The sequence below is a fragment of the Pantherophis guttatus genome, chromosome 3, assembly GCF_059756535.1.
Source record: "Pantherophis guttatus breed Tessera chromosome 3, ASM5975653v1, whole genome shotgun sequence".
Lineage (NCBI taxonomy): Eukaryota > Metazoa > Chordata > Lepidosauria > Squamata > Colubridae > Pantherophis > Pantherophis guttatus.
Genome location: NC_142065.1, coordinates 125,907,694 through 125,934,333, shown reverse-complemented (window position 1 = coordinate 125,934,333; position 26,640 = coordinate 125,907,694). Strand labels below are relative to the sequence as shown.

At 38.2% G+C, this 26,640-nt stretch overlaps 1 protein-coding gene and 1 long non-coding RNA gene across 3 annotated transcripts in view; one reads left to right on the top strand and one right to left on the bottom strand.

The window, feature by feature from the left end:
* LOC148114817 (uncharacterized) overlaps window positions 1-26,640 on the bottom strand; it is a 281,956-nt gene that overhangs the window by 98,263 nt on the left and 157,053 nt on the right. The gene's annotated exons all lie outside the window — the stretch shown is intronic.
* Window positions 1,542-24,868, top strand: LOC117662395 (uncharacterized). Its single transcript, XR_004590372.3, has 3 exons — window positions 1,542-2,039; window positions 19,043-19,121; window positions 21,242-24,868. It is a non-coding gene; the product is annotated as an uncharacterized LOC117662395 (long non-coding RNA).

The window sequence follows — 26,640 nt, the reverse complement described above, 5'->3', positions numbered from 1 at the left end:
CACCAGATCCATAGAAGCAGGGGTCTACCATACTAGACGAGAACCCAAGATGTACAGAGAGGTCTGAGAGAGAGTCCAAGACAAAGTGGCAGGGTGTATCAACCAATCAAACCTTTATTAAGATCAAACACCAGCATAAGAAGGGTGGGATAAAAGACAAAACATAAAAACACAATAAAATAAAATTACAATAAAAAGTTTAAAAAAATTAAAGACAGAAAGAACAAAAAGGCTAAAAGGAAGGATAAACATAATAGATGGGCATAGAGAAGCATACCAAACTTTATCATAATGCTGTATGAAAATGAACAAGGTGCTCATTAAAACTAGTTTGTGGTACAGTCAAGCTCTGTGGTACAGATTTTAGACGCTGCTGTGCAACAACATTGTTTGTGGTAGCAGGATTGGTATCTGAAAGCAGTAGGGAAGTGTAAAATTGTCCTGTGTGCCCTGGATGCAATACTGTAATGTTAAAATAAGATTATACAAATGTCGCCATAGTATAGGCACTGGAGAAGTACATGTTCTATTGTTTCTACAAGTCTAGAGTTGTAGGGACATTGTCTCTCTGGGGAGGGGATTTTCCTGTATTGTCTTTCCAGGACAGCTGATTGGTGGGCTAGACCTTCCCAAGTCCAGATGGGAGATTCCATAGAAGGTCATTGAAAATAACAGGGTTAAGATTCCATGGGACTTGCAGATCCAGAACAGATAGCAGATATTGTGGTTACTTTTATTTGCATACATGCATACATGCATACGTACATATGTAGTTCGTATTCATTTTTTAAAGCTTTGCATTTTTAAACATTTTTAAACATCACTATATAAAAGTCTACAATTCTTAAAATTGTTGAAAAACAAGAAGTCAGATATATTTTCTTGTAGAATATACATTAAAAAGAAAACTTCTAAACATTTAATCCTCTTATTTTTGAAGAACAATTTAATCTTACTGAATGATCAGGAACAGGTAATGGGGAGATAGACGTTCCTATGGGAAGGATCTGAAAAGTGCTACTGTAACCCTGAAGGCATGTCTTGTTTGTTTATGCTTGTCTTTAGGGAGCGGAGAATTGTTTCATTATATATTCTTTTTCTTCTTGTTTTTTTCTTTTTCCTCTGCACTTTTTTTTTTTACTTTTTGTTAAAGTAAAACATTTACTTTAACAAAAACATTTATTTACCTTTGTATTTGTAAATTTTAATAAAAATTATTGTAAAAAACATTTTCTATTTTTATTTATTTATTGTTTTATTTATTATTTATTTTATTTTATTGGATTTCTATACCGCCCTACTCCCGAAGGACTCAGGGCGGTGAAAGCCACAGAATAAAACACATAAATACAAAAATTTAAAATAGAATAAAAACGAATTAAATAATTTGGCTGAGACAAATTTAAAATACCCAATAATTTAAAAACAAATTTACATTTACATTTAAAAGGGGAGAAGATTTAAGCCAGGCCAACTTGATGAAATAAAAAAGTCTTGAGCGCGCGACGGAAGGTGCGCAGATCCGGGATTCTCCATATCTCTGGGGGGAGCTCGTTCCAGATCGTAGGTGCCCCCACAGAGAAGGCTCTCCCCCTAGGGGCCACCAGTTGACATTGTTTGGCCGACAGCACCCGGAGGAGCCCCTCTCTATGGGAGCGTACTGGCCGGTGGGAGGCTATTGGTGGTAGCAGGCGGTCCCGTAGATAACCAGGTCCTAAGCCATGGAGCGCTTTAAAGGTGATAACCTTTAGTTGGTTAAATTGGTCAGACTAATTCTGGCCCCATCATTAAGGGACATGATCAGGGCCTCCATTCCGATACAGTGTGTTTCATTCTGTTAAAAAAGAGGCAATAATAAGCCTTTTACTAAAGAAACTTTCCCTTGGCCTGGAAGAGCTCAATACAGTTATAAATTAACAGCAGATATTTCATTTCTTTAAAAAAGGTTATTGAGAATGTGGTGGTCTCACAGCTACAAACTCATCTGAATAATCTGGATTACATGGATCCAAGCCATTTGGGCTTTTGGACAGGATATGGTGAGTGATCTAAGTCAGAAATTGGATGGGTGTGTGTGTGTTGATCCTATTTGTCTTCTTGAAACTCAATATAATTGAGTTTCTGCACTGCTTTAAACAAGTTCATTCCTTGTCAGGCCATATCTAGAAGGTGGTTCTTGGAGATTCATGTACAACATCTAGGCTGCTGACCTATGATGTCCAACCAGGTTCTCTTTAGCCATACACTACCTGTTTATGATTCCTAAACTTTGAAATTGCAACATAAAAATAGATTTAATGCTTGTCTTCTAAAGAAAAATTGAACTCTGGCATTTCAATGCCATGAATTAATTGTTATTTCATACCTGTGATTTAGTATGTGTGTGTGGGGGTGTTCTAGAATTCTGAAAGAGGAAGAAAAATATCAGTCTTAAAAGTCTCTTTTTAAAATCTTTATTATAGGTAAAATCCCTTCTGCTCACCCCCCCCCTTTTTTGTGGTTTTTTTCTGCATTTTAAAATGTTGGAATCTTGTGTAGAACAAATTAAAAAGATAGACCAGGAAGCATCTGTGTGAAATACCTCCAGGGACAATTGGGGAGGGGCAATGAGTATCAGACTTTACTTCGAAAACTCTTTTCTCTTGCAAGCATAAACAGGATTGAACTACTGGAGATCATCCATGCTTTGAGAAATTTGCCTTTTTTTAATTCAAAACGCTCTGCTTAAAGGTTTATCCATATTTGGAAGAAGAAATGGACAAGAATGAACTAAACCATGAAGTGATGACTATAGGATGGTAATATAATCTCTAGATGTGTGTGTGTGTGTGTGTGTGTGTGTGTGTGTGTCTAACATTTCTTTTTTAAAATATTTTTATTATTAAAATATAAACAAAAATACAAAGACAATACAAACCAAACAGAACTCCCACCACCCACAACACCCACACAACATTCTACATATACACTTTTTGTCATCAACAGTGTATCTAGTTCTTTTCATTATCTATTCATAAGAAAATAATATTTGATTCTTAATTCAACTACTTAAGACTTATGCTAACTTTACATCTTCTCCTTATTGCTAATCATCTTTCACCCTAGTTATTATCGTCTACTTTTGTGTTTATTTTCCTTTCCAGCCATTGGTACCATTGGTGCCATACATTGTAATAGTCACTTTCTTCTTTGTCCTGGAGCTCCAGCGTCAATCTGTTCATCTCGGCACAGTCTGTTATTTTTGAGATAATTTTGTCTTTGGTTGGGAGTTGTTCTAATTTCCAGTTTTGAGCAAATAGTAATCGTGCTGCTGTCAGGATGTGTATAATAAGATATTTTGTCTCTTTAGTGAATTGTGCTGTTATCATGCCAAATAAAAAGAATTCTGGGCTGTCTTCTACTTGTAAATTCGTTATTTCCTCAATCATTTTTTTAATGTCTTGCCATATTGTTGGGCCTTTTTACATTTCCACCAAGCATGAAAATATGTCCCTTTTTTGGTTTTACATTTCCAACAAGATGAGGGGGCGTTTGGGTACATTTTCACTAACCGAGCCGGTGGTAGGTACAATCTATAAAATGTTTTGATGAGATTCTCTTTATACGTTGTGTCCCTTGTCATTTTAATATTTTGTGACCATAATTTCTCCCAATCTGCCAATTGAATGTTGTGGCCTATATCTCTGGCCCATCTTATCATGTTTTCCTTGACTGTTTCTTCTAATAATTTATATCTAAGAAGGTAATTGTATGTTTTGGTTATTATCTTTTGTTCCGGTCCGTGTAAGATCTTGTCCAATTCGTTTAAGTTGTCCGCAATTCCATATTGTTTTTTGTCTGCTGTGTATCTTGATTGCATTTGGGTATAGGGCCACCAATCAATATCTATGCCACCATCTTGTAGTTGATGTCTTGGGGTAAATTTGCCTTCCTGATTTAATAGATCTTGATACCGCATCATCTTTCCTATCTCGAGAGTATTTGGTTGTATCAATGCCTCCATCGGGGACCACCATTTTGGAATTCTAATATGATTTCTCTTAATTTCCTGCCAAATCTTAAATAATGAAGCCCTAATTATATGTCGTTGGAAATACATATGTCGTTTGTCCGGTCCATCCTATAGGAAGGCGTGCCATCCTCGCATTAGATCGAAGCCTTCTAAGTATAGAATTCTTTTATCGTCCAGTTTCATCCATTGTTTGATCCAAGCCAACCCTGCAGCCTTGTAATAGAGTTCCCAATCTGGTAGTGCCAGGCCTCCTTTGTCTCGGGAGTCTTGTAGAGCTTTGATCTTGATTCTAGCCTTCTTTCCCTGCCATAAATATGTCGTTGTTAATTTATTGAGAGTCTTGAAAAAGTCTCTTCCCGGCTGTATTGGTATTACCTGGTATAGATATAATACTCTTGGCAGTGTATTCATTTTTATTGAGGCGATTCTACCCATCAGTGACAGTTGTAGTCTATTCCAAATTTCCAAATCTTTTTTGATTTCTTTTAATAATTTAGTATAATTGTCTTCTTTGATCATAGTAGCTTTTGCCGTCAACCAAATACCTAAGTATTTTATCTTCTTTACTATTTGGATTCCTAATTCTTCTTCTAATTTCATCCTCTGTGTCTGATTCATATTTTTCGTTAGTACTTTCGTTTTTTGTTTATTTATTTTGAGGCCCGCAACATCTCCGTATTCCTCTATCATTGCCATCAACCTGGGTCCGGATAGTCTCGGTTTTTCCAAAATAAAAATTACATCATCTGCGAAAGCAAGCAGTTTGTACTCTTCTCCCCAGATCTTAAGACCTTGGATATCTTCTTCCTTCCTGACTTCATTCAATAGCACTTCCAGTGCTATTATAAATAGTAAGGGTGACATGGGACATCCTTGTCGTACTCCTTTCTGGATATCAAAAGTTTGTGTCATGTCGCCATTTATTGAGATTCTTGCTGTTTGGTGAGAGTAAATTTTTTTTATCAATTTGAGAAATTTCTCTCCACAATCCATTGACTCCAATTGTATTATGAGAAAGGACCAATTTAAGTTGTTGAAGGCCTTCTGGGCATCAAGTGAGATTAGGGCTACTTCTTTATCTATCTTTTGATCGTAGTATTCCAAAATATTTATAATCGTTCTCAAATTGTTTTTGATTTGTCTCCTGGGTATAAAGCCATTTTGATCTGGATGTATATATGTATGGATTATTGCTTTGAGTCTCTTTGCTAGAATTGACATAAATAGTTTATAATCCACATTGAGTAATGAGATTGGTCTGTAATTTTTAACTTGGTTTGGGTCTGTATCTTCTTTGTGTATTAATGTGATGATAGTTTCTGTCTAGGATTTTGGAATTTCCGTTGTCAGTAATGCTGTGTTAAACACTTGTAACATTGTTTCATCTATTGATTGTTGGCAGAGTTTATAAAATTCAGTAGGAATTCCATCTGGTCCTGGGGTTTTATTGTTCTTTTGTTTTTTGCGGGTTTCAATCAGTTCGAACATTGTTATGGGCCGGTTCAAGATCTCTCTGTGTTCTTCAAAATGTGTGAAATTGGTTTTATGAAGATATTTTCTAATTTGGTCTTCTGGGACATCTTCCTGTCTGTAGAGTTTTTGAAAGAATGTTTTAACTATGTTTTACTTCTCCAAATGTGTATGGTGTAAGGTTCCTGATTCGTCCTGGAGTTGATGAATAGTTCTTTTTTCCGTTTGCTTTTTCAGTTTGTAAGCCAACGTGTGTGTCTAACATTTCTACAATGAAAAATATATATTAAAGGTACTATCTGAGCATGATCAGAGCCATTGAAGCTATAGATAAAACTAAAAAAGGTAGATTTTTTTAAAAAATAGGGGAAAAAGTCTTTACCATATAAAAGAATTTACATTTACCTTCTGAGTACAAAGTGATACCTTTTTGGTAACAGTAACAGAGTTGGAAGGGACCTTGGAGGTCATCTAGTCCAACCTCCTGCTCATGCAGGAGACCTGTACTAGGGATTCGAACTGCCGACCTTTCTGATCGACAAGCTCAGTGTCTTAGCCACTGAGCCACCTAGTCAGGCTTTTTAAATTTAATATTTAATTTAATATGCCTTTAAAATGCATACACATACCAAACAAAATTTCACAAAACCTTACTGAGTTTGTAAATGGCCTTGTCCCAGTCATTATTTTTTCCCAGCAGCAATCAATTACAAAGTTCATTAAATGGCAGGAATTGTGAACTACTACTTCAGTGTGATTTCTGGAGAAAAAAAAAATCTTGCCTTGGGAACAGTGGAAGATAGGTTCTAGACATCTTAGCAGATATGAACTGCTTATCAATTCCACAGGCTTGTACAACCTTGCCTGAATTTCACTTGTGGTGACGTTCTTCCTGACAACTGACAGGAAGAATTTGTCCTTCTCTTTTGGGCCTTCCAACAACAAAAGGTGATTCTCAAACAGTCAATCACCTTACTGGTCACTGTTGCCCTCCCCCATTTAAACCTGGGTGCAAAGAAAGTCAGTTTACAAACTGGGTATCTGAAGGTAGATCATGCAGGGATAAGGAGGGGCCCTTTTATCACTGGCATCTCTTTTATCACACACTCTACTCAGCAAATTACCTTCATTTCATTCTTTATTTATAAAATATTTCATTCCCATCTCTGGAGACAAAATTGTAGTCAAAGAGGCTGCTATAGTTAGGTATTGCAAGTCTCCCTTTCTCTCCATGTTTATTTCACTTGGCAATTTATATGTGCTGCATGATAGGTGTAAAGTACTAAATTAATGAATGAAATAAACATAGAGACTTACTGTTTCTTAATTTGTGGAGGGCTTGTCTTATATAGCCATTTCTCCACCGGTGACTTAGAGCATTACTTTGCCATCAATGAGATTATATAAAGCCGATGCCCATTCCTCTTACACCAGAACAACAGGGGCTGAATGATTTTAGAAAACACTCAATGCATCTAATAGAAAAATAGTCCCGTGTCTCTGAATGATGACAGCCAGAGACCAATCCCATTTCTTACAGTTAGGGGATTAGATGAGTGGAGGTGCTTCTTCCTCCCAGATATTCTATGAAAGGCAAGCCACAGAAATGGAGAGTTGCATTTTCTTGTTAGGTCAAGCCACAGGTTCGATGAAATGTCTTTCCCTGTTGATTTCAACTTCATCATATATATCAGAGTCAACGTATTGATGAGCCTATGGCTTAAAATAACAATAATGATACCCTCTTGTAGATATCCTGCCTAGACTATGATGGATGATGTTTGCTACATAAGAGCTAAATAGCAATTAGCAGGAGCCGTATTTTTAGACTCTAAAAATAGAATCCCTTAGATTAGTACCACATACCAAAGTCTGTTTGTGCTTATGCAGCAGAAACTCTTAAAGAACTGTACCAGCACAATAAATTGGAGAAATGTATAAACCATGAAACATGCCCTTCTCTGTTTTTAAATCTTTGTCTCCCTCCCCTTTGTGGCAATCTGTTTCTTTTCCACTCCTAGCCAAAGAAATCTCTCTGTTTGCATCTTAGCATTATTTTAGAAATCTAGGGATGTACAGGGCTGCTGTAGCCCATGACTAAAGAGGTGTTATCTGTATGAGCAAAACTCTTCACCACATTAAAATAACTCAATTTCCATAGAGCAGCTTGCAAGTAACCGAAAGACTTGTGGGAAGGAGAAAGAATATATGATCTGCATTTGGATGTGACTTTGGACAAGCTATTGTAAACAAGTCTGGTTTAAATAGAGAACAGAGGAGAACTGTACCACCTTCTACTCCATCTATATATTTGTATTCTACCTTACCGATATTACATTTCTCAGAATGGGATCTGGTTGTGCAATTATCATTTAATTCTTTAACTCTGTGAAGTGATTAGCAAGATCATGTGTTAAAGTATCAACTGAAATCTTATGATCAATAGCAATGCCTCTGGTTAATTAGATAGGGAGTAGATTCTTTTCTTAAAGAAATATTTTAAATGCAAATATTTAGTAAAGAGATGGTAAAGCAACAGTATCCCCCAAAAGACCTCCACTATTTTAGCCTTTGGGGTCCTTGTGCTCTCTAAACCTGATGGTTTTCTTTTAGATGTTTTATTAGCAAACTAGATAACATCATCAGTGCATTTGGCCTTTTCTCACTCACAGGAGGAAATGATGCAACATATCTACATTTTCTAAAAGAGTCTTGCCTGATGTACTCCAATTGGTTGGACGGTAATGCCCACCATTTCTATCCAGTCAAACATTTAAATACACACACACACACACACACAAATGTTTGCAGATTGAATTGAAGTAGACTACAATTTTATTCCAATTTTACTTGTGAAAAATTCCCATGTGCTATTCAATGTGACTTACATCTAGTAAGATGATAATTAGAGATTTTTTTAAAAAAGAACCATATGAATAATTCAGTTTCTTTAGTTGGGGATTACAAGTTAGGAAAAAAGTGGACTTACTATTCTTTTAAGAAATGCAGAGTCATTTGCCATGCTTTTTAGCCATGTCACAATTATAAATCATGGCTCGTGAGAGCAATCAACTCATTTAAGCAGTGTAATGACCATCCATGGCATTGCAGCTCCTCCTATTTGACATTTGCCTGCCATTCTCTGTCTGAGCTGACTAGGAATTCAATTCATCTGACATTTCTCCTTTGTTTTTGCTGCTCCACTTTCTCTATCAAGGATATCAAATCTTGGCATTAGGCCAAAAGGAGAGGGCAGAATTCTTTCCAAGTCCTCAGGCTTAATCATTGCTCCCCTTCCTTTCATACTGAGAAGAACAACAATATCTGCCCTTTAAAAAAAAAAACTGGCTGTTTTCAGTCATTTCTCGGCTTCTCTGCAACAAAAGGAAGAGATGTGTATTCACTCTGGAAAGTAGGCTGTCAAATAAAATAAGACAAATGTGGTGTCTTGATTGATTATTTCCTTAGAAAATACAGCAATGTTCTTATTATCTCAGTAATTATATTACTAATATAAACAGATGCTGCACAGAGACAGGTATCAAGAAGTTAAACATACACTGTTTCTCTTAAAAAGTGGGTGATTCATGCCAAGTTGGTTGATTCATGCCAAGTAGGTGATTTTTGTTATTTGGTAATCCAGAACTAATTTGCATTTGATTGACTTGTGGAATTGTTACTGCATCTAATTCCATTATATTGCAACTACTTCTTAATTTAAACTCCCACAGAAATGTGTGGGAACTTAGAACTTTGAAAGCTTAGAAAAACAGAGTTGGAAGGGACCTTGGAGGTCTTCTAATTCAACTCTCTGCTTCAGTAAGAGACTTATTCTTTTATTTTATTCTTCTTGAAAACCTCCAGTAATAGAGCACCCACAACCTCTGAAGGCAAGCTTCTTCCACTAATTAATTGTTCTCTTACATGCTGGATTGCATATTGTTTATACTCCTCATCAATGTTATAGCTTCCATTTTAATAAGGCATTTGAACTGGATCTACTGATGTGGCTCATAAATTGCTAAAATCATAAGCTACTATAAGTTCAGCCAAAAAGTTCAGTGGGTGTGGCAGTTGCATCATATCTGGGTTGTGAAGATACAGAAAATTATATCCCTTTCTCCCATCTCATGGTCATCTGGGTTTTTGCAATTTGCAACTTGATATTCTAGGCTAACACTGTGCAAATAGAAGCATGTGCATTGAGATAAAATAGAATTGAATTGAATTAATAATCATTTGAACAATATTAATGTTTATACTGTTATCGACTGCTATCATTCTGTTTTCAATTCCATTAAAACATTTTTTTTAAAGATGCTGATCTGAGGAAAAGGTTTTTCCTTTGTTTTGGTATTTACTGTAAGTTCCAAGCATGATACACAGGTTAAAGTAACTTGATTAGTGCAGGTTCACACAAACATTTTAGGCAGGAATAGATCGCTTGAAACTCCAAGGATTCATAATCTCTGAAAGCCCTTCTTGCAGCCCAAGCTCTCAAACCAGCAACTTGTAAAAATTGCTGAAAATTGGTCCATCTCTTTACCCTTTTGAGGAAAGAAATCCACAAAAAGATTAACATAGTTTTAAAAATAAATACCCCAAATTTCATATTTCTTTTTTTTTCCTTGGGGGGGAAAATAACAGCAAATCCTGAATTGTTCATGACCATTGCACATATCTGCTCACTTTCCAATATCACCCCACCCACCTTGTCCCCCACCTCTAAGTGCTATATTTGACCATCAAAAATCTGAAGATCCCAGTTCTTATGAAAAGTGAGGGGGATGCTCTTAGCCACATTGATTTGTCCTCCCACTATCAGAAACACAATGAAATGGTTTTGTTCCCCTCAGTGAAAACCAATACTGGTAACTGAATGGGCATAATATGGTACTGTTTGTTCACCCAAATATCTTATGATTTTCAAGTATCTGGATAGTATTAAACACAGTATCTCTGAGTTACTTTGTTGAAATAACTCCAGTCCTTTTTGATGAACCAGTTCCACAAAAAGTTTTGAATGACTATTGATCAACGCCTTAACCTATTTTGATGTCGCTTCAGGTTCTATATTCTCCCTCATGCTGTTCAAAATCTCCAAGAAAATGATGGGAGAAGTCATTTAGAACTTTGGAGTGGGGCTGTATTAGTACCCTGAAGAGAATGTTTCTTGCTACCCAACTCTAAGAAAACAACTTGTACACTTGAACTGCTTAAAGTCAATAAGCTAACAGTAGCAAGAGAATAGACAGAAGCAAAATAAGTTCAGAAAAACAACAGCTACAAAAAAATACAAATAGGTCTTGCTTACCAGCCACTCATTGAATGATTATTCAAAGACTGATGATGCAGAACAAGTGATACTGATGAACAGTCCTAAAAGATCCAAGTGTTGCACCACTACTTTGGTCACATGACCACTTGGCAACCAGCTCATACTTATGAGACTGATTCTTTGGAGCTTGCCTGCACATTCCCAGGTTCTTAAAAGTGTAGAATATTAAAAAGTTAGAGTAATGAATCTGAAGCAAAATTAATGCCCATTTTAAGCAGTTCTCTGTGGGCGCTCCTGCCCTCTGGAATGAGTTACCCACCGAGCTCCGGATGGTGCCTAATCTCCACTCCTTCCGTTGAGGCCTAAAGACTTGGCTGTTTCAACAAATGGGCTGATTCTGATTCTTGGGTTTTATTATTTATTTGTCCCTGTTTTAATTGGTTTTAATTAGGATTTTCCTTCATTATTGTATGTTTTAACTTGTGTTCGCCGCCCTGAGTCCTTTGGGAGAAGGGCGGCATATAAATATTTGTAAATAAATAAATAAATAAAATAAATAGCTCTGAGCAGTCCATGCAGTTGTCATATTCCTGTTTACAATCTCGCCATATATCTTGCAAGTTTTTGAATTGTTTCAAAATTTACAAAATCTGTTTTACTAGACAAATGGAATAAAAGAAACACATATGTATATGACAAGGGAAAAAAATCCACAATTCCTTCATTTTACCAGTTTCAACTTCCTTGAAAATTACCATCTGTCACCAGCAAAAGGATGCCATACCAGTTAGTTCCATTCCTTTTCAGGCAAATAAATTATTTTTTTATTTTGCCATTGAACTAACCTGTTTCAAAGTGAAAGACCAGCTAGGATGCAACCTAGTATCTGTGCAGAAATGTGATTATGCAGATGAGTTGGTTAACAAAATTTACACCTAAATGAAAACATTTTCTTCAGTCTCACTTTTTGTTACACAGAAACATTGCAAAATAAATTATCTGCAGACGAGTACAAGATAAAAAAATGTATTAGAAGCTGTAAGAACTAAATTGAAATGTCAAATGTAGTTACTTATAAAAAGAGCAGGTGATACCCTTCTCGTAAGCTATGTATTAAAAACAGAGTAATCAAAATGAAGTCGACTGACTTTGTTGTTGTTGTTTTAGCAACAATTCTTTCACATGGTCAAATTTTACCTTCCAGTTACATTTTTTAAATGCTAAATATTTCATTAAAAAGATTTTTAATTATTTTGAATGAAATACTTATTTCTAATTACTCTCCCCACTCCCAAAAGAAAAGAAGATAACAAAACTTATCCTGCAAGCTATTTTGTGAGATAGATGATGGGTTAAAATGATAGAGTTTGTCTAGACCATTTGTTCTGCAGATAGAGAACCTATATTAAAATGTTTTCCATTGTTTTAAATGCCTCTTCAGCATAAACCTGAGCAGAAATGTATGTGTATTTTATAAATCTTTTGGGCTCTGTAAAATGTATCTCTCATCCAGCAGTGTTCTGCACACAAAACTGCTTTCAAACTACTGCCGTTGGAAGAAAAATGGAGAGTAAATGATATGAAACTGGAATATATTAAGTGACATCTTTTATGTGAAGTAACCTAAACATCTGTGAAATCTCTCTCTATATCTTTATGATGTATATAAGATATAGACTATTCAGTGGATAAGTCTAGAAACTGATTTCCATCCCGGAGCAAATTAACTTCTCTCTGTCATTAAAAAAAAAAGTTCAAGATGAGTCTACTCTATTTACCCAATCACTCTGTCTATAGGATGTGTGCAAATGTTTGTAGAAATGTGTCTACCGGCAATTGCCTTTTTTACTTTATTCATGTTTTCCTGCCACTTCTTCCATCATTTTGCAATTCCCATCCTCCCAAAAATGTTAAAATAAAATAAAAAATGACTGCTATACTTTATAGCTACCTTACAAAAACCAAGGAAGACAATGTTAAAAGAAATATTATATTTAATGCTTTTGGATGATGTGATTTTAATATGTAATTGGTGCATATAAACAATTGGCCTGAATAAATATTTTTACTAAATTTCACTTGAAGCATGTTAAGAAAATCTAGATATATTATCCTTAATGTACCTTATCAATTTATAACCACTGTAGTTGTAGCAAAAATTACTCGGACTTTGAACCTAGTGCTGCAACTACATTATTTTAAAAGTATTTTTTAGGCAAATTTGGGGAAAATCCTCAGAAGATTGTGATCACCATTGGCGGCGGTGGCATCATCTGCAGGTTCAACATATTAGCATGTAAGGAAAATGTCTTTATTAAATGCACCAAGGAAAAACATTTTTTAATATCTGTTAAGCATAAAAATAAGAGATCCAATTAATACTGGCCCAGATTACCAAATATATCACTTTCTGAAGTGTACATTAGTACATTTTTAAATATACAAAAAAAAAAAAATGAAACCCAATGAAGCATTTCTTCTGGTTTTCAGCTTTCTTTCAAACCCCCATTCAGGCGCCTGTCTTAGTCTTCCTTTGCCCGTGCTATTATTGTTTTGTGCTTTTGGGTAGTGGACACACCTCCTGCCTGGCCACTTGAATGCAAAGACAATGAGATCTGCAAGCAGAAAGCATATCTTTTTGACTGGGGCTTACTAGCCGCCAGGGCTTTTCAGTTGATGGGAAGTCAGGCCACTTGAGTAGGACATGGCTGGCTTGTTAGTTCCTGACAACAAACTGTGTTTGCTACATGGTGCATTCATGGGCAGTGTCAGCTATTGTCCAAAGCTGTGCAAGTCTTCCTTCAACTGAATTCTGTCTTCTGTGGCTGGGCAACTGTATTGGGAAATGTAGCCAAGCAGAAAGGCCCCCCTCTCTGTTCAGTGATTTCTCACATTTAATTACTTGATTTTCCTTTTCCTGCAGTCAGAGAGAAAATGGAATTACATCATGCACCATGTAGCTTTGGAAAAGCATTGATTGTTTCTAATAGAGCCACTGGTGACAGCCACAATAGAAGCGTTCCTTGTTTCACATCGGATATTAGATCCTCCAAACAAGCTTGAGTATTCTTGGTCTGAAGGTCTATAATGGCAAACAAAGAAAGCCAAGTTTCTGTTGTGTCATCCTCAATACCTCCCAAAGGGGAAATCTTTATTTAGCCTGCTCTGCAGAACATTCTTTACTTTTGAGATTTTAATGAAAGATGGATGGATGGATGAGTTGGATAAGGCTCATTGAAATGTGTTTTTCCATTTAAAAATTGCAGGTGGTTGTGCCTCCTTTCCATCAAATGTTTATTTTATCCATTTTGAAAGAAAGCAATTGACATTTAATTTCATAACTTAATTTTTAATTGAACAACTGAACAATTTAATATTGCTTATTTTTAAAAGCAACCTTTTTATCAGAGGGTACAAAAGGGCAATTGTGTTTCTTGTGGCCCTCACCAGCTTGTTTTATCCTAAAAATACTCGTAGGACATAGATTAGACTCAGGAGGAAGAATTGGCCAAAGATTGTGCATTAAGCTTATTGATGAGTAAACTTCAATGTTTACTCATTAAATGTAAATGTAAACTTCCAATTCTCTATCTAGTTGGCCATAGAAGTAACAAGAACCTTCAAGTTCCTAGATTGCCAGTAACAATGTTCTTCTTAAATAAATAAATAAATAAATAAATAATACACCACCCCATGTGAATAACAATCTAAATTGGTTTTTGAAGCACGAAAGATTTCAGAAGCACAACACTGTATTTTATTACAAAATAACAGGTTGGAAGATTGCATCCTGAGTCCTATAGATCAGTGTGCATAAATATTAGATGTTGTATTTATTGTTCCAATCATCATGGACATTGCAGCATAAATATTAGATTTACCAGAGCTTAGAGTAGAGATGCACTGAACTAAAAACCTCTTTTGCTTCTCTCGGGAATTTTCAGATGTTTTGTGTGAAGAAAACCCTCCAAACATACCTCAGAATTTTACTGAAGATGACATTTAGTACTTCTGGATGGTACCAGAAAATGTGGGCTCCGCCTGCTGCAGTTGATTAACAAAGTCTATTATGCTTGCAAGTTGATCCATTGGATGCTTTACAGCCTGTTTCTTATCCCGAGCAAGAGCAAAGTTTGGACACTAATCAAGTTCTTACTCAATGGGCTATGGGGTTAGTTATTAATATTGTTAGTTATTATTAACACAATTGATATAATAGTCAACTAGTTTATTAACACATGAAATCAAAACTGTCAAAACATATCCATATATATTTCTTTGAACTATTTCCAGCGTACAAAATTTATAAGATATTATGAGCCTCTTGATTTGTTGGCTTCTTTTAGCAGATGAAACTAAGTTATGGGATAGAACAGACTATTTTAATCCCCAGATTGTATACTGTTTTCAAACACGTCAGTGTGAAACCAGTCTTTGAACAATTGCTGTGGAACTGTCAGGATGGCCAAGAGACTATGCTTATTCTTCTGCTAAATGCCTTCTATCTAGGATCAGGAATGGGTTTATTTTAAATGGGCAGTTCCTCATATACCCAGATCATAATCTATTTTGCAAAAGTGGGAGACTTCATCCAAATTATTAAGATTTCAATATTTTCAGTTAAGAACAAATCTTCATGGGGGGAAAATGCTATAAGGGAGGGACATAAGGGAAAGACCTACAATAGTCTTAATGAAAATTGAACATGTTTAATGGAGAAAAAGGTAGGACAGAACTGATTCTGAAAAGAAGACAAGACTGACTTCACATACTGTATATGCTCTGCACATTTTTCTGTAGTTCCCACTTGTGCTTGTATAGTTGTATGTGTCTTTCCATTTAACGAGGAAGAAAGAGATCAGATACTATTCCATTGTTTTGGACTTTATATCAATTTTATTTTATTTTATTTTATTTTATTTTATTTTTAAATTTGTTTACCGCCCTTCTCCCTGAGGACTCAGGGCGGTGAACAGCCAAGTAAAAGCATAAACTACAAACATTAAAATACAATTAAAAAGATATATATAAATTTGGCCCCATGATTAAAAACAATAACAAACAATTAAAAACCATCCCAACGATGCCTTGGAAGTGATGTCCCAGTGTCTGGAGGCCGTGCAGGTCTGGATGGGGAGAAACAGGCTTCAACTCAACCCTTCCAAGACTGAGTGGCTGTGGCTGCCGGCGTCCCGGTATAGCCAGCTGACGCCATCGCTGGTTATTGGGGACGAATCATTGGCCACCACGGAAAGGGCCCGCAACTTGGGTGTCCTCCTGGACGCACGGCTGTCTTTAGAAGAGCATATGATGGCCGTGGCCAGGGGGGCTTTTTATCAGGTTCGCCTGATACGCCAGTTGCGCCCCTTTCTGGATCAGGACTCCCTACGCACGGTCACTCAAGCACTCGTCACTTCTCGTCTTGACTATTGTAACGCTCTCTACATGGGGCTCCCCTTGGGGTACACCCGGAGGCTCCAACTGGTGCAGAATGCGGCCGCGCGGGGGATTATGGGAGCGACGGGGTGCTCCCATGTGACTCCTCTCCTGCGCGAGCTGCATTGGCTTCCGGTGGACTTCTGGGTGCGCTTCAAGGTGTTGGTGATCACCTTTAAAGCGCTCCATGGCTTAGGGCCGGGGTACTTACGGGACCTCCTTCTGCCACCAATTGCCTCCCACCGGCCAGTTCGCTCCCACAGAGAGGGCCTCCTCAGGGTGCCGTCAGCCAGACAATGTCGGCTGGCGACCCCCAGGGGGAGAGCCTTCTCTGTGGTGGCACCTACCCTTTGGAACAATCTACCCCCAGAGATACGAGTGATCTCCGACCTCCGGACTTTTCATCGGGCCCTAAAAACCTATTTTTTTCAGTTAGCCGGACTGTTCTGATTTTATGGTTGGTTTTAAAATTTGATATGGATTTTAATTGATAAGTTTTAAATTACGGGCCAAATTTATTTAATTATTTTAAATCTATTTTTAACTTTTATGTATAAATGTTTTTTATCTTGGCTGTTCACCGCCCTGAGTCCGAAAGGAGAAGGGCGGTATAGAAGTTTGAAAAAACAAACAAACAAACAAACAAACAAACAAACAAACAAACAAACAAACAAATAAATAAATAAATACATACATACATTTTAAAAAGTGATAGGCCAGCCCGGCTTGCTGGAAAAAGAAGGTTTTAAGGGCACGGCTGAAGGTCTTGGATTCTCCTTATCTCTGGGGGCAGCTGATTCCAGGGGGTAGGTGCCCCCACAGAGAAGGCCCTCCCCCTGGGGGTCATCAGCCTACATTGTTTGGCTGATGGCACCCCAAGGAGGCCCTCCCTGTGGGAGCGCACAGGTCAATGGGAGGCCGTCGGTAGCAGCAGGCGGTCTCGAAGATAACTAGGTCCTATGCCATGGAGTGCTTTAAAGGTAATAACCAATACCTTGAAGTGCACCCGGAAGCCCACTGGGAGCTAGTGCAGCTCACGCAGGAGAGGTGTTGTATGGGAGTGCCATGTGGCTCCCGTGACTACCCGTGTGGCCGCATTCTGGACCAGTTGGAGCCTCTGGGTACTCTTCAAGGGGAGCCCCATGTAGAGAGCGTTGCAGTAGTCCAGGCGAGAGGTGACGAGGGCATGAGTGACTGTGCACAGGGAATCCCGATCAAGAAAGGGGTGCAACTGGCGTATCAGGCGAACCTGACCAAAAGTCCGCCTGGCAACAGCCGTCAGATGTTTAAAATTAAAAAGGTCTACACTGAGTATATTCTTCCCCATGTAGGAAGGCAGCTCAGTGTTTTTAAAATGTTTTCTCCTACCACAGCACACCAACCTGAAACATACAAAATTAAGTTATGGCAAGCTATCAAACAGTGGAGGGGGCAAGTAAGGAAGTAACATAATTATTTTACCAAAACCCATCTTAGTTCATTCTTAATGCACTGAAATGTGACGGGATTAATGTAGGCACACTTCCTTCCACTTTTGGTATCACAACAAATCTTGGAAAAACGCCAACAATGCCCTTTGCCTCTTGCTTAGCTGCACATATGCCTGGGAGAATATGGCACCAGGATTTTGCCAGATACATTTACCTCCTTCATTATTTTTACCATGACCTGGGAAGTTTTCAGCAGATATGTAGAGATAATAAATGGTCTTCTCTTCCCCTTAACATGCCTGGTTCTGAAAGTTATACTAGCTGTCTCTATACCAGGGGTGGGCAACTATGGCTCTTTTATGACTTGTGGCCTTCAACTCCCAGAATTCCTGAGCAAGCCATGTTAGCTCAGGAATTCTGGGAATTGAAGTCCACAAGTCATAAAAGGGCCATAGTTGCCCACCTCTGCTCTATAAGGTTCTCTTTTACTTAGCTCAGCTTGTTGCTTGTTTAATATGTTGCTTGTTTAATATTATGACACATATCTGCATCCACACATAATTCCAGACTTGTGTGTCAGGGTATTTCAGAATGAGCCCAAGGTTACTTAATGGCATTCCTCAAATTAACCTAATTTTCAAAGGCCATGACTGGCAATCATCTCCGTCTTGAGTGATTCATAGGACTTGGTTCTCTCAGTCATGGCATCTAAATATATTTGCTACAACTTAACGTTTCCTATACTTCATGCAACTTTGGGCTACTCTAAATTGTGAAACTTTCACAAGACAGGTTAATTTGGCCTCTGTACTGATTAGTTGCAACTAAAGTGAATATTGTTTTCAGTGAGAAAGAATAATCCCCCCCCCCATTTTTTCCTTTTCAGTCATTCTGGTGGTGCTATCAGTTTTTATTTTTCCTATAATAATATTTTTGCTGTTTAGAAACTTGGCTCAGTCTATGCTAATCAACTGGTCACTGGTGGAAGGAATAGTAATATATTTCTAGGTATCTTGAATTGAACCTAGTGATCTCAGTCAAATCAACTTCTAACAGTGTGTGTATTTTGAAAAACAATTGAGCTAATTATTCACAGTCACAGAATGGAAATAAGGCAAGACATAGTCACCCTAATGTTGGTTGCTTTAGAGACAGATTGCAATTTTCCACACGGTATTAAGCTTATTCTGAACTGCCAAAACAATAATAAATGTCTGTAACAATGACATTCTCTCATTCTAGAAAGTTCATTATAACTTGGTTCAGTAATTCTGTAATTTGCATATATGTATGCATATATATACTGTATGCGTGTCCATATGTGTGTAAATATGAATGTTGGAATAGGTTCATGGAACCTACAGTACCATGGAAGTCCTTGCAAGTTCTTTTCATCTGCTGATCTTTTCTCTCCAGGTTTCTGAGGTATTCTTCTGGTTGACTACATAGCATGAACATCAGTTGGCATCTGATTGGATTGGAAAGCATTAATAAGGTGAAGAATACAAATTCTTCTTCAAGTAATCTTGTAAAATTCTTTGGCTTCTATCACAGTGGTGGGTTGCACCTGGTTCTGTCCGGTTCTTGTGAACCAGTAGAAAAAGCAGCGGGATGCTCCGCCCGCCTACCCAGACATCATAATAGATGAACTGCACATGCGCAGAAGTGCACACGATCCCGTTGCGAACCAGTAGTAAAGGTAAGTAGAACCCACCCCAGTTCTATCCCTATAGTAACCTAAAATATAGGCAGATGAACTGTACCCACCTTATGAGAATGAAGTGTTCCCAGTAAATTGAAAAGTACACTAAAGGGGGGAATTGGTACATCCCCTGTCTTTTCTCTCCTGCTTCTTCTCTTATTTATTTATTTATTTATTTATTTATTTATTTATTTATTTATTTATTTATTTATTTATTTATTTGCATTTCTATGCCGCCCAACTCCCAAGGGACTCTGGGCGGCTTACAACAGAGAATAAAACAATGCAACAATTTCCCATACAAAAGTTAAAAGAAGACATTAAAACATTAAAACGTTAAAACATTAAAACGTTAAAACACATACACTCCAATTTATGGCCGGGTCTCACAAGATCACTATAACGAGATCAATGGCCCCAGGCCTGCCAGAAGAGCCAGGTCTTCACCGCTTTCCGGAAGGCCAATAGGGTGGGACTGTGAGGAGAACCTTCTGATCCAAGTAGGGTCGCAATTGGTGCACCAGACGAACCTGTGCAAAGATCCCCCAAGCTACAGCTGTCAGATGTTATTCCAATCTCAGCTGTGAGTCTAGAAGGACACCCAAATTGCGAGCAGGTTTTGAGGGGGGCACTTTCTCTTCCCACAGAACCAAGGATGGACAATCGACGTAGTCTTTAGGGGGCAATACCCAGAGCCATTCGGTCTTGTCTGGGTTAAGTCTGAGCCTGTTGACTTCCATCCAGGTCCTCACAGCCTCCAGGCACTGGCACATCACATCTACCGCCTCACTGAACTGACGTGGGGTGGAGATATACAGCTGGGTATCATCAGCATATTGCTGATATCCCACCCCATGTTGTCGGATGATTTCACCCAGTGGTTTCATGTAGATGTTAAATAGGAGGGGAGAGAGGACCGAGCCCTGAGGCACTCCACAGACAAGGGGCCTAGGGAACGACCTCTGTCCTCCTACCAGCACCAACTGTGATCGACCAGAGAGATAGGAGGTGAACCACTGCAACACAGTGCCTCCCACTCCCAGCTCTCTTAGTCGCCCCAGAAGGATACCATGGTCAATGGTATCGAAAGCCGCTGAGAGGTCAAGTAGCACCAAGATAGAGGAATGACCCCTGTCTCAGGCTCACCAGAAATCATCCATCAGCATGACCAAGGCAGTTTTCGTGCTGTAGCCAGGTCTGAAGCCGGACTGAAAAGGGTCCAGATAATCCGTTTCATCCAATGACCGCAGGAGCTGAAGTGCCACCACTTTCTCTACAATCTTTCCCACAAAGGGTAGGTTGGAGACTGGATGAAAGTTTTTTTAATTCTGCTAAGTCCAGGGAAGGCTTCTTGAGGAGGGGCCTTACAACCGCTTCCTTTAATGGCTGCAGGAAGGACCCCTCCCTCAAGGACGCGTTAACTAAAGCCTGGAGCCAGCCTCGTGTCATCTCCTTGCTGGCCAAAACCAGCCAGGAGGGGCACAGGTCCAACAAATAAGTGGAGGAGCTCATCGCCCCTACAGCCTTGTTCACTTCCTCAGGAGTCACTGGCTCAAACTCCTCCCGCACAATAGGACTAAGACCCGCCCCTGTCATTTCGGTTGGTATTGCCCAATCAGAGTCCAGGTCCATGTCCTCCTCTTCTCTTCTCTTCTCTTCTCTTCTCTTCTCTTCTCTTCTCTTCTCTTCTCTTCTCTTCTCTTCTCTTCTCTTCTCTCCTCTCCTCTCCTCTCCTCTCCTCTCCTCTCCTCTCCTCTCCTCTCCTCTCCTCTTCTCTTCTCTTCTCTTCCCTTCCTTGGCTTCCCAAGCCTTGTCCATTTTATGTGGAATAAGAATGAAACTTCCATCTCTGCACATTTGTTTTCGTTTCCTCTTCTGATAGACTCAATTGCACTATCTTTATTAATCTACAGATTATCTGCAACATGGATGCCCAATGACAGACAAAGCTGAAAACAAGAAAGCTGCCTTGTTATGGGTTTTCTGCAAGTAGGAGAAAGTTGGTTATCCATTACCATAAGAAGAACTGCCAAAGTTAAAAGAAAGAAATTTCTCATAAGGTTTATATAGAAATTATAGCCTAGTGCTTGGGTTTTCCATATCAAAGTTTCTTTTCATCTTTAATTTTTAGGAACATGAATTAGGATGGAGATGTCAGTGGGGGTAGGGGATAGGTAGACAGAATCTGTATACACATTGTTTGGTCATTTACTAATTGTTTTCAGAAGTTATTTAATTAGATATTTAGAGGAATGCATGTTACTGAAAAGCCCATGTCAGATTCTGAAATCAGAGTAGATAAAGACGAGACTCTTCCATTTCCCCTCTTCTCGAACTGCAAAAGGTAATTAGCCCATTTAGCTTTGCAAAGTGCAGCTTTTCTATCAGGGAAAGGAGACTGAAATAAGATAGCATTCTTTGAAACATGCCACAATGCTTTTCCCTTGTATGCCACATAAAGAAAGCCATCTGATCCCCACACTGGTCAAGGGATCAGTGGCAATATGATCAATGATGACTCTGGAATTTTGGCCATTGCTACTGGCTAATTTGGCTTGTCTTGAGACGCAGGCGGGTTTTGCTTTCCTTTCTTCTTTTTCTTCTTTTCTGAACATTATTGTTATAATTTTCTTCCCTTCCATCATCTTGGCCCTACTCATCAATATATGTGTATATATTTAGTAACAACACATGGATTTAGTGTAATGTCCATCCATTCAGCTTCCATTATTAGTTATGCCTTTTACCATGGCAAATGAAGGTATGCATCTCCTATAATTAGAGTAAACTATATGTAGTAAAGATGCTTCCAAAACTTTTCAGAGAGCAGAACTCCTCAAGGAAATAATTGTGGCGTATGTGGTATGATTATACATTTGGAAAGAAGGATCATATATATAAAACTGTGAGAGCTGAAGTGGTATAGAAATATTGCATGCTCCCTACATTTTCACAGGCCCATTAACTCATATATTCTTACAGCAAGCATCACTGCTCCAGAGATTTTATACTTTTAGATGTTTCTGATAGTTCTGGTATTCCCAGTCTTCTTTTGTGTCTCGACTATGGGTTCCTTTGGTGCGAGCTACATGAGCAACATAATAGTCCTATAATTAAAGGAAACTACTGTACCACCACAGCTCATAATGCAATCATGAAATATACAGGCATGAATTTTATCCCTTTAGTAAGCAAGCTGTCCAATGGGCTGACAGCAGTGGAGTTTGGAGTTGGAGTATGGAGTTTCTTTCTCATGATTGCAGAATGTACAACAATGAGGAACTAGCATATAATTTAGCATAGGCATCATGTAAGTAGCACACCCATTCCGGCTACTTCCTTAAAAACTGATTACATAAAGGAAGAACTTGTATGCCATTATTAGATTACATCTACACAGGACTCAAGACCATTTTCAGTAAAGCCCCATTTATTAATGAGATCCCCATCAGTAAGACTGTTATGACCCAGGTGGTCAAGTCAAGGTAGGCCTCTAGAGAGTTCTTTATTTTTCTCAAATGTTCCAGCTAATGGCCCTCCAATGACCAGTAAGGCTCCACTCCCACACTACCCTGAAGGCAACCAACCTCAGTCTCCCAAACACAGCCCCGTTAGCCCAAAGAAAGGGTAGAAGCATATTCACAGGGCAAGGTCCAGGGTTCCAAGTCCAATCCACTAGGCAAAATCCAGGCACAAGACAATGGTAGTCCTCAAGTCACAGGCAAGAAGCAATTTCAAAGGCACAATGAAGCAAAGGCCAAACACAGGCCAGAAGGGAAGGGTTAGGTCCAAAATAAAATGCGAAGAGCAATCTTCAAAATGAGGCAAGGCAAACAGCAACAGACATAAGTCAAAGCTGGGGATGTGTAAACCAAAGCAAACAATTGTTCCTGGCAAAGCCTAACTCTCCATAGCTTCTCCTTAAGTTATACCCTCCAGATGTTCCTTGTGAGGAGAGGTGGGGTGACTTCCTCCCGAGTAGCCTTGCAGCCCTTCTCTGAGCGTGCCTACACTCCAGTCTCCTTGCCCGAGTGGAGTAGATAGCTGTTCCTCATCAGAAGAGATTGACTGCCTATCAGTACCACTGTCGATCAGCAGCCAATCCTCCCCTGTGTGATCCTCTCCATCTGGTTGACCACCTCCCCCAATACTTGTGGGGCCTGGGACAACATCGGTCTTAACCGCTGGCATGCCTTCTCTGTCAGATGGTCCCAGTTCCAACTCTTCCTCCTCTGAACTGGGCTCCAAGGGGGCCATGAAAAAGACTAAGGATGTCTGTGGAGTCCACAGCATGCTCTAATCCCTACCCCTTTTTAAAGTGAATCACATGGGGAAAAAAGAGGCAAAACTTAAATTACAAGCTTGCGGTTGCCTTCTTTACTTTTTTGATCCCTCTTTAGCTCCTTTGGGTAAAGCCCCAAATGAAACTGCTACAGCACAGTAGATACTTGGCAATGGACAATCAATTGGCAATATTGCCTGCCTCTCTACAAGACCCAGTATCACCAAAAAATAAAGTCCAACAGAGTCCAAATAATACCAAGTCAACCTTCAACCTTCAAAACAAACTCAGCTCTTTATGTACATGCCACATGCATAAGCCAGTCTGAATTGGCATCAAGACAATGTGTTATACAGTTTTAGGAATAGTTATCACAATCATTATGTTGCATTCTTGCTGGCTTGTAGGCTGGGAAATGCAATATTAAAACACAAGCATCCATTCATAAATGTTATGGTTTATAGTCAATGGGAATGGGAATTTGCCACAGAGATGTCACTTTCAACAGAATCCTGGAGTAGTTCCCATTTGTCGATTTCAGTAATAGCACTAGCACTTTAGACTTATATACTGCTTCATAGTGTTTTATAGCCCTTTCTAAGTGGCTGTCAGCATATTGCCCCCAACAATCTGGATCCTTATTTTACCAACTTTGGAAGGATGGAGAGTCAACTGTAAGCTGATCAGGATTGAACTGCTGGTAGTCGGCAGAGTTAGACTGCAATACTGCATTTTAACTATCATTTGGAATTCCTAAGCCTTTATATTCTAAAAATGATAATAATTAGATGTCTTTAAATCAAAGAGATATTTTTGTTTTAAATGTGATAGATTTGTTCTATGTTATTTCAGTCTTGGAAAAACTCAAAACATAAAATCTCAGTAATAATATGAAAGCATGATGGTCACATTTCTAGAAGAAGAGATATAAGGTCTGAACAGACCATGATTGGATAACATTGTCATTCTTGAGAATGATTTTTCCTCTAACCTAAACAAAGAACAGCTGGAATAAAACATTAATTTGGGAGAAACTGTGCGTCTGGTGAAGTACAAAGCATTACTATCAGTTTTTTGCTTCTGTTGAATGAGACATTGGGTGGGGTGGGGTGGAAATCTTACATGGAATTCCAAATGTTCTCTAGCACTCTAAAACAAAGGGCTTTCTAAAATGATTTAATGTTTATATTGAGGAGAGTTCAAATGACATGTGTCATTTTCAACATAAGCATTTGCTGGAGGGGAAGAACGGGTTAATATGGGGATTTAATGACTTATCCTGTAATGATTGGTATGAATTACTAACTAAATCAATCTGCTCAGTTTAAAAGAGTCATTTATATTTGCCAAAGGCTGCTCCTTTTCTTGAAGGCAACATACATTCTACTTCCAACAGAAAATTATATGGTTTGCTAATTGCTTGAGTGTAAAGAAGGGTCACTGTGCAATTTCCTTTTACTATAATTTGAAATCCCACAAATACAACTTGTCATCATCCCAGAGGAATTTATGGTTTTGGCAAAGCCTAAGAGTAGGTAAAGTTGTAAAAAAAAAAAATCTAGTTTCTGTTTTTATAATCAGTCAAAGATTTTCATTGTTCAGAGGGAGCTTCTTCAGAGGGGTCAAGAAATAAAAATGGTGGCCATATCAACACTATCAAAGCCCTGCCTCCAATTTTAACATGTGTTGTACTCACAATGCACATAAAAAGAGAAGCTTTGCACACGCAGCTACAGCTGTCATCTTGACATTTTTGACATTCTTGGACACCCCTGGTTGCTTATAATAAATATATTGTAATAAACGTATTGATTAATCTTCAGACCAAACTCATAATATATTTCTTTCATAAAGCCTGTGGGCTTGACACTTATTTTTTTTCCTTCCTTCCTTCCTTCCTTCCTTCCTTCCTTCCTTCCTTCCTTCCTTTCTTCCTTTCTTCCTTCCAGCACGTCAAAACTAAAATGCTCAGTGGAGTGAAGCAAATAGATTTTATATTTTTTTAAAAGTTAATGTTGAATAAAAGCACATGAAGGACTATAAACAGTTCGTCTATTTAATTTTATGAATAAATAAGTTACTATTTATTGACACCTTCCAGATATATTAAAAAATAACAAACATGGTTATAATTTTGTGAATTTTTTTTATATCTGGCAATATGGCCATTGATGCATTTTTATCTGAAGTGAGGTAGCTGTAACAGCTGGGTCAGTGAACTTGCTATCCACAGCTCTGCCTCCTTCCAGGACTTCAAATAAATGAAACAGCCATATATAATAGCTTGCCTTCCAGTCTTGGTCAGGGTGTAGCTTATTTATTTAGATTTAAAGTCTGCCTGAATTCAAAGCAATTTCCGGGGTGGGGGGTGTACATTTAAAAAAGAAAAAAAACAACAGTGGAGGAAATATGTACATACAGATAAGATAAATTCCACATACTACCCACTACCACCAAAAAAAAAAATAACCACAAACCCTTGCAGGGGCTTATAGCTATTCTACTCCAAGGTCTTGGGAAAACAGCTAAGTTTTTTAAAGGATGATGAACACCATCAGGATGGGAGAATGCTATTCTACAGGATTTCTTCCTTGATAATTCCCTGATGAGGATTTTGTTTCTTCCCTGCCTGCTGGGCAGAATATGATCTGAGTTGTTTGTTTTCTTCCTTGACTTTTGGTTGTATTAGGATAATGAAAATTTTCCAGAAAAGCCACCAAATTCAGAGCATATCAACAGATCAACCCTGACCTATTTATATTTTTCTACTATTGGAACCAAGAGATCTCTATGTGCATTTTAATTTCTGCGAATTGTTAGAATCAACAAAGGGTAAACTGATTAAGTTTAGAATTTTTTAATGAATATCTTCCTTACATAAATAATAGTTTACCTGAAAGTACCAGTTCAATTTCAAGGGGGAAAATAATCTGATATGAGCATTAATGGCAGTCTCAGGTATCTATACAAACTGGGCAGACCTGAAAGTTAATTGCTGGGATGATGAACCTATTAGTATGTCTGGAGACT